This window comes from Myripristis murdjan, chromosome 7 (genome assembly GCF_902150065.1).
Source record: "Myripristis murdjan chromosome 7, fMyrMur1.1, whole genome shotgun sequence".
NCBI classification, from domain to species: domain Eukaryota; kingdom Metazoa; phylum Chordata; class Actinopteri; order Holocentriformes; family Holocentridae; genus Myripristis; species Myripristis murdjan.
Genome location: NC_043986.1, coordinates 9,466,770 through 9,467,420, shown reverse-complemented (window position 1 = coordinate 9,467,420; position 651 = coordinate 9,466,770).

The following is a 651-nucleotide window of genomic DNA, read 5'->3' as shown; positions in this document are numbered from 1 at the left end:
TGTTTCTTGTCAGACGCTGGAAAACAGGGACAGTCAGCAAATGCAGGCGGTATTTCACTCCATCAAATGTTGAATTAAAGGTGAAGTCAGAGATTCAGGAGAGAGATTGTTGATATTTGAAATCATCAACCATTTTTATTGCCCCTCTCACTTACACTACCTCCTTATCCATCACCTCCCTAACTCCCCTTCCCCTCCCCTTACCCCTGTCCTGTGTGTTGCTGATTGGCTGGAAAAGTGTTGTGCCGAGCCACTTTGTCTCCCATTTAGAGAGCCAGGGCTGTGTGCAAAGCAAACACAGAATGGCAGCAACAGGACCAGATCAATATTTCCCGAATTTGTTGATTTCAAATCTCAACAAACTATCTCCAGAATCAGTCTCCACCTTTAAACACAATTTCCACTTCCATCCACTAGAGGGAGCCATTTGCATCCTTCAGTCTAGAGCCCCTTTCCTTGCACCCACCTCTCATCTTTTTTTTTTTTTTACTCCCACATTTTAACACAGGAACTATCTTTCCCTTCTTTTTCTTCTCTCTCTCTTTCTCACTCACAGAAATATAATCCCATCCTCTCACAGCCTCACATCACACACACACACACACAGGCGCACCACCATTCTTCAAACATCAATAACTGCCTTCCATGAAC